We start from the raw sequence: 12,447 nt of genomic DNA on the forward strand, positions 1-12,447 counted from the left end.
TGGTGGACGTGTATCAGGACAGAATGAAAAGTCTCTTTTTAACTTCTTGGTTTAATTTTGTTCTTGCATGTTCTGTACGTTTTCTGTTTTACACTTTGGGTTTTCTGACAAATGGCGAGTCGGGTGGGAAGATTTTGGACTTAAAAAAACACACACCTAAAAACGTATTATTTTAAACCCTAACCAGTACTATTGAAAAGATTAATGTTTTCGGGGTCGTTAGGGTTGTGTTTAATATTTCAGAACATGAGGTATTTTTATTTATTTATTTTTTGCCATTTCCTCAAAACAATTTCAAAATTCTGTCCTTGAAATAAACACAAGAAAAAAAAATCCATGCCACAAAAAGGAGTGTATTTATTTATTTATTTTGCTTCGTGAACGAAAACCGCGCTCCATGTTGTCATGGACACAAAATTTGAAAAAAGACAACTTTGCGTCTTCTATGCTATACTATATTTGGTCAATATAAACAAAGCAGCGTGTTACTCGTTACAGTGAAAACAGGGGTAATAAAAATAGATCCGCAGCCTAAACTTGTGGTGCAAATTCGTTTTCTTGTGTTCAAACATCAAAACCGGTTAGTGTGAGGCCATGCTCCTGATTCAATCTAAAACATACAAAATTTTCAAAAAGACAGCGCATCATTGAGAATCTGGCATGCACTTCTGTAAGCCTTTCCACGGCTTTTTTTTTTTTTTGCTAAAGCACGTTTTGTTTTGTATTGTTGAAAATGAAAGTGATTGTGAGGTTATGTCTCAGGCAGTCATTGTGTTGCTGTAAACGCTGTTGCTTATCAATAGCCGCACGGTCACAAACTAGGGGTGCCTCGCTCCGCCCATTCATTTGACCGGAGCTCGGCACTCTGACAGACAGCACATGAACGAAAGGAAGGGTGCAGAGGACACATCTTGGGGGATTCACCCCATCTGAGGCTCCAAAGCGCCCAACAGCTTGATCCTGTGTCACTTGGAGGGCAAGGCTCGGCGTCTCCCTTGATTCGCTTTTGAAATCTAAACGTTTAATTGTGGTCAATGAAAAAAGGGTTCAAGCAAATGAACGGTTGGTGAGTACGAGCGGCGGGAGGGGCGGTTTCAGAGTGTCGGGCAGTAAAATGAGTACACATAAGAAGTGGAGAGGGAGGGAGGGGAAGAAGAAATATCAAGAGGGAATAATGAAATTAGGGATGGGGCGAGAGAGGAAGAGAAAGCAAGGGCAGTAGAACTTGAAGCAGTGACCCCTATCGTTCATGGTGAAAAGCGAGAGATTAGAAAGTGTTTCATGCTCATTTCCATGGAGATTTCTGTAATTTCTCAAAAATTACTTCTTCCTCCTTTGATTTTTCCATACTGCCGGGCCCCCTGCTAGCGTTGCCAGGGTGGTCTACTCTATCACGCCTCTGCCTCGGCGGGCCCCTCGATGGCCCCTCGCTGCGTCCAGCCGTCGTGAGATTACTGAAGCAGCGCTGACGTCTCTATCAGCTCGCGCCACTGTCGTGCCCTCTTCCAACCCACCACGATCACCCAATCCTTTTCTCTTTTTCTTCCCCCTCAGCCTAGCATCCTTTCTGCAACCGCCCTTAGAGCAAACTCTTACAGATCTGTCAGATGATGGCTTCATCGGTTCGCATGACTCCCCGCACCGGTCTTCTGTCTCCAAGTCCTCTCATCCTTCTCAGAAACCTACAAAAAAATAAAATAAATAAATAAAACACCTCCCTCCAGCTGGAGACATTTTCACCTATTGCTATCCCTCAGCCTTCACTCTTCTCTGCCTCATCCTAGTTTGTGCTTCTTCCTGCCACATCAAAGGAGAACCAGGGGTCACGGAGCCACAGGCAGAGAATATAAATGCAGCCAACTCCATGGCAGTATGGGAAATCAATCCTCTAAAGATAGCTCCATAAACTTTATGAACCCATCGTCAGTTTCTGGTAACATATAGGAATGCATCTGTGTTCTCCATACTGCATGTGTCAGACAACTGGTTGCTGCTAGGTATGTATTATCACGTTTTAACCACTTTTCCTAATGTAAATAACAACTGACGTAATAAAATTGACTTGTACATGTAGGAATACGGGACATTATGTGTGATAAGGGTTTTAAAGATGAAATCACAGAATAACAAGGCAGAAGAAACATGTAAACAACTTTCCTCAGAGGCCCCTCCAAGGTAAAAACTCCATCCACAATTTCACAGGTGATGCTTCCTACCGTATGTCAGTAACTGACTCAACGTTGTCTTTGCACGACGCGGTAGGGGATGTCTCGCACATGATGGTATGATATCTGACTGAACGACACAGAGACAACAGCAACAGCATTGTTATGAAGTCTCACAGTATACATGGATAAATGAGAAAAGACTGGCGTGACAGCCAGACAGCGAGGATTGCGGCGGGGTTGGATGGCTCAGTGTGGGGGCGACCGACTCTGGTTGCTTAGCATTAGTATTAGATAAACACTCTGTCGAAAGATGTCAACGTCTCCATTAATGCCAGAGCTGCCACACGGGCTGTACTTGAGTGACACAGTGTTTTGTGGGGTGTGACAGGGGTTGTAAAAGCGAACTCTTTCTCTCTCTCTCTGGCTCAGAGACTGGCGGAGGCAAACCCCTAACGACACCTGTGAGCGTGGAAGATCTCTGCTTTTGACACGGTGAAGGGATGATAACACTGCCCGGTCACGTTTATCCCAAAACAACACTAAACACATTAAATCCAGATCATGCGAAGGCAACACGAACCACTGAATACGAGTTTTAATTTAAATATAAACTCAGCAAATTCTGAGATGGAACTTTCAGAGGAAAAACGAACATCTTTGTTTGCTTATCACTCTGAGCTAACCACAAGCAGATTAGCCTCCTCTGGATGTGCGGCTACCTCAAAAGGCTTTGCCATAGTCTTTACAAACCACAATATGAAAGCTGTGTGTTCAGCACAAGGCTAATGCACTTAAAGCCAACCACAAGCCCACATATTCAGCCACAGAATGAGCAGGATATGGGTTTTTCCATGCTTTCACGGACTGGGTCATGACCCCACCAGTCAGTAATTACACCGGCAACACTGTTCCCAGTTGAAAAAGAACAACATAATATATATATATATATATATATATATATATATATATATATATATATATATATATATATATATATATATATATATATATGTATATATGTATGGACATAATTCAGTCTACATGAGCATAATTCAGTAGCCATTTGCTTGCAGATAAAAAAATTTGTGTCATGATGCAAAAAAAGATGGCCGCTTTAATTGTTTAAATGTTCACCCGGTAAAACAGTAAAATCACTCTTTTTCTTTGCATTTGTCATTAATTTAAAGAAATAAATGTTTAAATGTCAATTAGTCATAATTTGAATTTTATCTACAAATTACTTACATTTTAATAATTTAAGTTAATTTAGCCAAACTTTTATTTCAATGCCCTTTTTTACTCCTTAATTAGTCATCATTCATTTATTTCATTTGGTTCTGTGCATATTTCTGTAAAATAAAGTGATGAAACTGTAAAACTCTGTATCTCTCATCTCCATTAATCTGCAAAAAACTATTTCTCCGTAACACGAGCCACAAGAAAAAGGTGTTAAACTCGTGGTGTGTTTTGTTTTTGAAACATTTTCAGTTTCACAAAGCAGCACTGAGAATTAAACTGCCTTGAGCTCAATAATTCTGGCAATTTCTGAGCTGTTGAGTTGCTCTGCTGGTTGGAGGGGTGGACGGTGCAGAGCAACCCTCTCCTCCTCCCCCGCCACCACCCACCACCCTCTAATGCCCTGTCCATTGATCTTTCCCGTAACTACAGCTCCACACAGAAACCCACACAATCTGTGGAGAGTAGTGCTCCTAGGCACCCCCCACTTCAAAAGGTGCATATTTACTCTTAGAAATTTAGAGAAAGTGCAGCTGTGGATGCATCTTCTAACCCCAGTCAATGATAGGGTTGGTCCTCCTGACCCCCCCTCCTGCTGGCTAATAAAGTGCTTCTTAGGCTCGCTGGTTTCCCTGGAAGCCTTAGGGGTTGTTTCAAACTACCACTTAGGTTTGTTTCCATTGTCTCTTCTTTAAAATTGATTTTTTTAGAGAAATACTTATCTTGTCTTGCAACTTATTTTGTTTGAGACTTTTTTATTTAACGCTTCTGTTTAATGATTCATCACATTTCAAGTAAACGACAGATTTCACGCTGCAGAATGTGAAAAAAGTGCCTAAAGGTTGGAACTGTTTCAGTTTATGTGTGAGAGCAGGAAACCTGAAAAGTTACAAGTATTTTAAAGTTAAATTGTTTAATTGATCTTAAAAAGTAAATCTAAACAATCTCCCATTGAATTTAGTCTCAATAATCATATGCCTCTAATTAGATATCTTGATTTCCAGATTAAATAACCTATAGTCTAAAATTAGCTGAATTTGAAACCACATTACTTAACATTTCTCTTTTCTTTTCTGGGACAAAAGTATTTAATGTCGGGATGGAAATTATCATAATTGTCACTCCCAATTTTCAAAAACAAACGTGTATTAGTTGAAAATGGGTCTTCTGGTAAAAATCACACAGACAATCAAAATCTTTTCTTAATTACCACGGTGATGTTTTAATTGCTGACGATTCAAGCTAATCCATGCTGATTTATGCCCTTTGCAACAATTAGAAAAAAATAATATATGTCAGCTGGGATTTCTTACTTTATATAACTTAAATGTGTGTCTGCAAAGTGGCTCAGCGGGAGATTTATTCAAAAACTATGACATTTACAACTAAAGTTTGAAAGAATGGCAAGTTTTTGTGTGCGTGTGCACAGCAGGAAAGCCTAAGTTTTAAATGAGCGGAGCAAAGGTTTAAAACAATTTGCACATCTGCACAGAAACTCATGATGTGTCATTTATTCTGCATATATTAAAACTCTCATAGTTAAAAACACAAAAGTTCTGCACTAGAAATGATTTTTTTCCCCCTGCATTTGCATTCATGGATGCATTTGTGTGATGAGCTATGAGACCTCATGACTGCTCTGTCTGACATTCATCATTTGATTGTCACTTTGTAGGTAAGTGCCTTCCTAGCCAGGCTGTTCCTTGTAGTGTTGATTGCATTCTTCAAATCTGCCACAACAAGGTTTACTCTCAAAACAGAAAAAATAACATAAAATCCTGTTTCAGAGTCATTAATCCAAACTTGTTTGGACTCTTCACACCGACTCTCCCACACATTTCCGCTCCTTCCTCTCAGCACATACTAGCGCTCTCACTCTCCCTGCCTTGCTAACATGTTGACAGCAGTTTGTTAGTAGGTATCAGTTTTCAGCGAGGAGGCTGAGAGGGAGAGAGGGATGTGGTAATCATCTCTATCTCCGGCTGCTTGGCAGCGTTCCCCCCCTCGGCGTGCTGGCAGACACTTGCCATTGAGCGGCTGTCAGGCAGAAAGGGTGTGGGATGCGGGCTCGAGCTGCACAGGTCACGGTCATTTCTTTCCAAAAGCCACTGAAGCTAAAACCTTAAGTGGCATTTGAGCTACCTGCACTGTCAGCTCTGACACTCGCAACACTAACAAGGAGACCACCGGTAGAGAGTCAAACTCGATTATGGCTCCCTGGTGGATTTCCTTAATATAGCTTATCCACTGCCAGACTTGTTTTTCTAACAGAAAGCACATGCTTTCACCGTTATGAGCGTTACTCTATAAACGTGCGAGGAAGCTTTCTGTGGAGCATTAAAAGGGGAATAAAAAAATTTATGATAATTATCAGAAAATTTGCTCAAACTAATTAGTACTCTTAGTTGATGTGGTGTTCATTGTCAAGACAGGGTTCCTGTACGGCATGCCAAAAAGCTTCGCTTATCATCAAACTTGGTGGTAAAAAGTCAGCCGTATCACTGCCAATGTGAAGTCAAAATGATTTTTAATTATACTTCACAAATCGGTCTTGTTCCTCAAAGGTTCACTTCATGGCCCTGCTTGTTTTTCCCCTTCTAACATGCCAAAGAAACACTCATTTTCTTATTCTGCATCAATTTAAGCTTGACTCTGGGTCAGAAACCTTCACTTGTTGTTTTAAAATGAATTATTTGGAAATATAAGTAATACGCCAAAAGAGAAGGAGAAAAAAAAAGACCAAGTTTCGTCGAAAACTTTAGACAAAACAGCACGCAAAAGTAGCCGACGTTTCCAGCTGCAGAGCGAATTGCGCTTGACAAGTTGGAGTCTCTTAGAACCTGGACCTGTGATCTTTAGAGTGATACCCTCAAGTTCACAGCAACAAATACCCTCCATCACTCAGGGAGATCCTAAGTCTCTCTGTTGGCCAATTACTGCTTTTCAAAAGCCTGGGGCACCCGGGAAACTTTGACTTCTGGAAATAAAGACCAATCTGAGAGAGAAACATTGAGGCTATTAAAATCTTTATAATTCTGTAAATCACAAGTGATTTGTTTTGCCCCATGGCTTGTTCCGATACATCCTTGCTGCTATTGCAAAGGGCACGGGGTGACGGCAATTGAGGAGAGCAAGCTTATTTTTACAACTAAGCTAAGGGAAAAAAATAAAATAAAATGCCTTTTTTCTTCTTCTTTTGGAGTGCAGAAGGCAAAGATCTCCTCTGTGTCATAATTGCCTGAAGTTAGAGAGTAAAGGCTCTGGACTCCTGATGTTAGTGTGGGCCTTTCATCAGGGGGGGTTGGAGTCAGAGGTGCTCTGAAAGATCAGGGACTCTGGAGGATCCGACTCTGGTTTTATTTATGTAATGAAGGCATTTTAAAAAAGGAAAAACGCAGAAAAAATAAAACCTAATCACTCATCTGGTGTTGTCACTGCCGGGCTAGTGCCGTTTGTTGATGACTGCAGCTCCGGCTGTTCAGAGCAGATTTACATTTTCTCCATAATTTCACTTTTTCCTTTTTGAGCTGTAATATTAAGTATGCTTTACTGATTAATTTTGAAGATGGATTTTGAAATTTGCCTGCTTATTAAAACAAAGTGGGAGCCCAAAAGTGGCAGAGAGGATCATGCAATTACGAGTAAAATCACTCCAATTAAACAGTGGCGTGTTAAATTTGAGAGAACACACACTCGACGTAATGTAATTACAAACTGGGACGGGGGTGGGGGGGTGGGAAAGAAAACAGCAACATTATGGAATGAAGCATTTGCAGTTGATGGATTCTCAAACAGCTCTTCTACCCACTGGTGCTTGGGGTTAAGAATGGCACTCCGCCGCCGCTGCTGGTGCAGTGCTCTCCCTCCCAACTGTCACACTCCCCCATTCAGCTAGACGCGAGGCCCTCTGGTACCAGACAAGGGCCCTGACTGAGGACACTTTGATGCTTCAGCCTTTAATCACCGGAGTATCCTTCCACCGCCAAGCTGATAGGCGAGCGGGTCATAGGAAGGATGTCCCGACCATAAATCAGACTACAGGGGTGACAGGACGCAAAATAGGTGAATTGTCCTTGGGTCCGCAATGCTGGCGGCATCCCTTGTGTCCCAGAGTCACACCACCCTTTTTATTATTTGGGAGCAAGTCAAACGAATGCCCTACCAGTCATCCCCCCCCCCCCCTCCCGTATAGTCTTGAAGCCCAGACCCTGCTATGAACTGTTTCCAGAGTCAGTTACTGGTGTAATTGAAAGTGCTTTGTCATCGCTTTCAGCCAAACACTGATGGATGTGAAGTTGAATGAGGTTTGGGTTTTAGTTATAGGAGTGAGCCCGTGTAAGATTTATCACCGGAGGCTTAAGAGGCTACCAGGGACCATTAAAGCGCCGCCGCCATCTACATCACGCTGCATTGTTCATTATTATTCATTAACGTGAAATGCCTCTAATATTGCTGGTTCCCCACGTGAAAACAAAAACAAAATGTGTGGTTCTGATGACCAATAAAAACCTGAAGAGAAAAACGGATCAAGCCTCTAACGTCTGTGCCTTTAAGAAAATATCGACGACCTGAAAACACGTTAGATATTAGTCAGTTGGACTTTTTCTTTGTTGATAAAAAAAATACCCAAACTCTATTTTGTGCACATTATCATATATTCAATTAATTCTTCTTTGTTCTTTAAACTTTGCTCTACTGAAAAATGCACAAACTCTCGTCCTAAACTTCACCCTCTCCTCTAAACCTTCTCACGGTTTGCCATTGTTTCCTAATTAGCGCGGTCTATGGAAAACCTATGAAACCATTTGATTTCAATTCAGATCCGACATCCACATGCAAAGCGTGGGAGGTGTGCTGGTTCTCATTGTCTCCCACTTATTACAGGCTGCCCCCAGCTGCCTGGGCTGTGAGGGTAGGATCCTGGCTCCCGTCCAGGACGACTCTGATCTGGGCCTCTTTGTGATTTGACGAGCAGAGCTTTTTTTTTGCTGGGCTGCTGTCCTAGAGCCATGTTGGAATACAAGAGCAGTGGTGGAGGTGCAGAGGGACGTGACCCCGCTGTGTGATGTGAGTAAGAGTACGGGGCAAGAGTTACACATTAAGGTTGGGTGGATTATAAATAAAGTAGTGCGCGGTTTCTAAGCTACAGCCGAGAAACAGGAGAGGTGAACGCCAGTGCTCACAGCACAATTGTAAATGGGTGCCCTATCCGAACAGTGGCTCAAGGCTGCCAAGAAAGCTCGGCCAAACGAAACACAGTAATGGGGGGGGGGGGGGGGGGGGGGGGAGATACAAAATATACTTACATTAGCAAATATTTTGCTTTTTACAAGTTTTCTAATCTGTTGTCTTAATAATTGTTGCAAATTGTATTAAATATTCATTATTTTTTTCAAATATAATGTTTTTTTCAAGCTGAGTTGCGAGCAGAGGGAAGCAGAAGCTTGTTTTGCCAACATCCATTTCTTTGTGTTCGCTTTGGGCTTGTGTGTACATGCTCACATGGTCTGTGTTTTCTTTTATCACCATTCTTTCTCGACCAATGTCAAAATATATCAAAACAACACACCTACCATGGCAGCTAAAATTAAAATCCTCTCTGTTCAAATGTTTTTGATTAGTACATTTTGGAAGCTGATTCAATTATTAAAGAAAAATGCCAGAAAATAGGAATGACTGACCTACTTGAGTCCCGTGAGAGTAAGGGTCATTTTGCAAAGTTGAAGAGAAGCAAGAAGGAACAAAAAGAACGAGAACCCTTTAAGGGAGCAAATACCTGGAACAAACAAAAGACGCCTTTACTTTGACAGGAAGTCCAGAATAAGCAGTGTTAACCTGAATCCACCACTACGCGAAACCTATTGTGAGAAAAAAAGAAGAAAAAATAACATCTCCAGTTTATCAGAGCAATATATAAATGTCTTGATTTGGTTTGATTTTAGCCAGCGTTAAAACTTCATTTATTTTATAAACCTAAACTGCACAGATTCCTTAAAAAGTCATCAGTAGATACATATTTACTCATGGAGACATTAGCATGGTAATGAACATTAACTTGCAGATGCTTGGGTATGGGGAGTGTTGTGGCTCCCTAACAAACAATTGATTAACTTGTAAACTCCCATTGCCCAGCTGTTATTCAAGCTGTTTACCACAAAAGAAAGAAGGAGAGAGGAGAAAGGATCCAGATGCTTTGAGAGCAGCAAAAAGGCAATCTGTCATTGGTCTCAACTAACACTGATGGATGCTGCTTTGAATGGGGATTGGTTTTACTTAAACATGACAAAGTGAGGGATGACACGCCGATGGTCACAAAGGTCCGGAGGTCCCGAAACGCCTCAGCAGTTGCTTTTTTCAGCCAAGAAACCCTCTTGTTCATGTATCACCTGCCAAAAAAGGGAAACTGTTGCCCAGGCACGCTTTTAGTTCACTCTGCTGTGTGTTGATGCTGAAACTGAAAAATGGGGAAATGAAGAAAGCATACAAAGTATGTAACTTCTTTATGGTGCATTCAGTTGGTACTCAGATCTGGATTTTTCTATTTCCAAGTGAGAAATTTTGAAAAGACTACCATAAAAATTTGAATTTAGACCAACCCACACCTCAAAATCAATCATGGCTACCTTGCATAATATAAGCTGTTGTAGCTGCAGTAATAGCTACAGTAAGAATGTGGTTAAAGGTGTTGAACACTCATCATCTAGTAGGAATGAAAGCCTTGTAAATCTTACTCTGGGGGAAAAACTCAAATGCTCCTGAATCAGGAAGTACAATTCAGCTGGAGGAGAAAGTAGCTTCGGAGGGCAGGTTTTGGACTCATACTTTCCTGATATTTGGATATCTCACCTCTGACTCGCTAACAGCAACGCAACTCTACCACTGACTCCGTGTGCTATGTACCTCTCCACAAATAAAATAAACCTGAAGGAGTTATGCTGTGTTGTGGAACTGCTAATGCTAATGGTTAGCTATTACTAGTCAATATGTTCTCTGCTGTTTACTGGATGCTAAATCAACAACAGCCTTCCCCATCGTGAACCAAGATGGGTGAGTCCATGAACGTTTGGTGACAGTGTGACGCTATCAGAAGCTAATGCAGGAGATAGGTGTAGGAGACTATTTTTATGTTCAGCCTGCATTAAAAACTCAGAGAGACTGATTATAATCAGAAATTAGGGATTCACCGATATTCATTTTTTGGGCCGACACCAATTTCCAATATTACTATCACTGTTGTGGCTGATAACCAATATTTGCAGATATCGATATATCACTATATATTAGTCACTGTCACATGACTTAACAATTATACATCATCATCCCTTCACCGTCTGAAACAAGATAGAAAAAATATTGGTTGTTAACATCTGCCCAGTTTTATTTATCAGATAGACACCGATATGTTAAAAAATGACTAACATCGGCCAATACCGATATATTGTGCATCCCAATCAGAAATAATAGTTGAAAAATGTTTTTACAGTGAGCCATGCCTTTATCATATCAATGATGTTAAAAGTCGTAAACTATTTCAAAGTTCTTTGTTGCTTTTGTGGTTTATTTTACACACGGCTTAGCTACATCTGGTACTCTAATGTTTCAGGGTTAGAACCAAAGAACATGATGCAGTAGCCCCAAAGTACTCAGTCTATCATGTACTCTGTCAGTTTTTGTGCTACTTACTGTGCTGTTCCTTTAATAATAACCGCATAAGTAGATTAGCCACACATTTGTGTTTATGGAAGTAGGTGTCTTTTTGAATTTGAGTGATTGAAATGCTAGCCGTTACCATTCACTTACATCATTTATGCTAAACTGCAAACAGAAAACTTCCAGACTAGGAGAATGACTGGAATGGTTATAAAATGCTTTTTCCCGCTTATCTAACTCTGGGGAATAGGACAACAGACTAAATTTTACTTATGGGTGGAATATCCCTTTTAATGTTATAAACTTCAATATGAGACCTGAAGCAATTTAAACACTTGGAAAATCACTTGTCTGTAGAAACAATCTCAAAAAGTTTAGATACAAGGTAAAATCATTAGCTGATATGTGTATTAAGTCCATCAAAGTGATTAAAAAGGTGAGTTTGTTTGTTTTTACAGTATAGTAAGCAATAGACATACACAAAACAATTAATCATCTACTTAACTCAATGCTATCAGATAGTGAATGACCCAGTAAACTCAGTTTTTCACCCACATGTAAAACAGATATGGCCACTCTCTGCAGAACAGGATAACATCAGATATCTGGAAGAAACAAGGCAAACATTCCCCTGGATGGAAGACTTGGACATTAGGTCTCAAACGTCATCTCATTTTTCCCAGATGCAGAGAAGACCCACAAAACACTCCTAAGAGACAGTTTGAAAAGAGAAAGCTGCAGAACTCATCATTCAACATTAATATTACTGAGATTTAAAACAACATAAAAACGCAAAGTGTGTGTTACTCTCCTGTGTCGGAGGTCCCAGGATTTCGGATTTGTGACCGGCCAAAACTCACTGTCATAGAAACTCAACTGAAACTCTCCTTGCTGCATGTTTGTGTTTTTTAACATAAACACTTAAATGTCTCCTCAGCCTTCATTAGTCTCTACAGGAGAATTTCATCGCTAAATACAAACTAATCAGCTGTGTTTAAATCGAAAACATGCAGGAATCCTGTGGTGGAAACAGACACCAGTGCTAGGATCTCAGCTAGCCACTTTACTATTGAGTTTTTGTTAAGTAATGACTCCTGAGAGAAGGAGTCATGTGACCACAGGGCAAGGCTGTGATCATAATTAGGCAAGTTCCTCTACAAGCTACGATTGGCTAAGCAGCTATAGCTCGTCTGTCGCGAAGTGTAAAGATGAATTGCTGTAAACCGGTACATGCTTTTGCAAGGGGTTGAACGATCTGATGAAGTACTTGTTTGAAAATTGCAATGCAATCTGTTGGGAAGGTCTAACTCAAACACAAAAATACCACTTGCTTGCAATCATTCAGGTATGTATTGCCCCTTGTCGCCAGGGAAAATAAACACCACCCCTTTAA

The 12,447-nt window shown here is 40.7% G+C and overlaps 1 long non-coding RNA gene across 1 annotated transcript in view; it reads right to left on the reverse strand.

Annotated features, from left to right (window-relative positions):
• The window catches only part of LOC139069658 (uncharacterized), a 57,981-nt gene that overhangs the window by 12,995 nt on the left and 32,539 nt on the right, over positions 1-12,447 (reverse strand). Inside the window, exon 3 of the long non-coding RNA XR_011520348.1 lies at positions 1,597-1,682. This is a non-coding gene — a long non-coding RNA (uncharacterized lncRNA). The remainder of the gene's footprint in view (positions 1-1,596; positions 1,683-12,447) is intronic.

This window comes from Nothobranchius furzeri, chromosome 4, assembly GCF_043380555.1.
Source record: "Nothobranchius furzeri strain GRZ-AD chromosome 4, NfurGRZ-RIMD1, whole genome shotgun sequence".
In the NCBI taxonomy this organism is placed as follows: domain Eukaryota; kingdom Metazoa; phylum Chordata; class Actinopteri; order Cyprinodontiformes; family Nothobranchiidae; genus Nothobranchius; species Nothobranchius furzeri.